Raw genomic sequence first — 1738 nt, 5'->3', positions numbered from 1 at the left:
CCCCAGCCTGGTTATGAGTGTATTCGTGTGTGTGAGAGAAAGCTTGAGCCATGGCTGTCTCTTCTACCTCCGACCCGGGGGGAAATGTTTGAGCCTGTTCCTATTCCCTACTGTTCATTCATTCACTTTTTTTTTTTCTGAGACTTCCACATTTCAGGCTCTACTGAGAACTGGGAATTGTATCAGTCAGTCAGGATAGGCTGGGTTATGTTGCAGTAACAAGCAACCCCAGAATCTCTGAGGGGTACCTTTAAAAATTTCAAGGTTCTATTTTGGAATTCTCCATGTCTCAAGAGAGAGGGCTGAAAGCAGCGTGTCAACCTTGCTTTCTCAAAACTGCACAAGGAAGAAAAAAAAATCCAAATTGCCTCTCAGGTCTTTAGTTAGTGCTAATCAAAACATAATCAAGAATATAATTAGTGACAACAGGAAGAAAGTGTGAAAGAAAATTAAGGGACCCAGCCCACATTTGTTCTCATGAATGCAGTTCAACACACAGCCTTTATAACAATGCTTTAAGAACACAGGACTTCCCTGGTGGTGCAGTGGATAAGAATCCGCCTGCCAGTGAAGGGGACACGGGTTCGATCCCTGCCCTGAGACGATTCCACATGCTTGCCAGGGAATTAAGCTCGTTCGCCACAACTACCGGAGCCTGAGCACCCTAGAGCCTACGCTCCGAAACAAGGGAAGCAACCGTACTGAGAAGCTGTGCACCACATTGAAGAGTAGACCCCGCTCGTGGCAACTGGAGAAAGTCTGTGCAAAGCAACAAAGACTCCAGCGCAGCAAATGAAGAAATAAGTAAAATTTTAAAAAACCAAAAACATTAAGCAAATATTTTAAAATTTAAAACAGAACAATCTTTGAAATCACTTCCTGTGGAGGTGACTCACGCTTGTGTGTCGGGGCTGCCGGCAGGGGTCGCCACCTTCAACTCAGCCATTCTGGAAGTTCAGTCCTAGGACTGTAATTTTAGCTCAAACGTGGGCTCACTAGTTTTGTTTGTAAAATAATTAACCCATTGGAGAGTTGGAATTTAATTTCCCATCATGCATATGAGAAGAGAGAAAAGGTCTACCCGTGATCTGACAAGAAAGCTTACCCGTGTTTATGTAGTTTACAGGGAGGATGTTAACAGCAGGGCAGCACATGTTCAAGACAACCCATCAGGCCGAAAGCTTTCTAGTCACTGAAACTGACCACAGTTGCTAGTTTGGGGCATCCTAGAAAACACTTTTGTTGAAGTCACTTCTGGGTGATATTCATAAGAAACAGGAGATGTTGAATTATTAATTGTCACAGTCTACTGCACAGGACAGAGTTAATGTTTTTGGTAAAAAAAATTCCTTCACACATTATCAAACCAGATCCTTTGAATTAATGTTATAATGGGAAATCCCATCTCTCCCATCTCTTTTTTCCATTGATTTGACAAATATCTGCTGAGTATTAACTATGTGCCAGGGGTTTCCCAGGTGGCTTAGTGGTAAAGAATCTGCTTGCAAGGCAGGAGACACGCGTTTGATCCCTGGGTCGGGAAGATCCCCTGGAGGAAGAAATGGCAACTCACTCCAGTATTCTTACCTGGAAAGTTCCATGGACAGAGGAGCCTGGTGGGCTACCGAGTCCATGGGGTCAGTCACAGAGCAGACACAGCAAGCGAGCACGCATGCACGACTCTACCACACATGGTGCTAGGCTCTGGGGATGTAACAGTGAATAAGAAATTAAAAAA

This window comes from Ovis canadensis, chromosome 14 (assembly GCF_042477335.2).
Source record: "Ovis canadensis isolate MfBH-ARS-UI-01 breed Bighorn chromosome 14, ARS-UI_OviCan_v2, whole genome shotgun sequence".
In the NCBI taxonomy this organism is placed as follows: Eukaryota; Metazoa; Chordata; class Mammalia; order Artiodactyla; family Bovidae; genus Ovis; species Ovis canadensis.
This window is presented reverse-complemented; position numbering follows the sequence as displayed.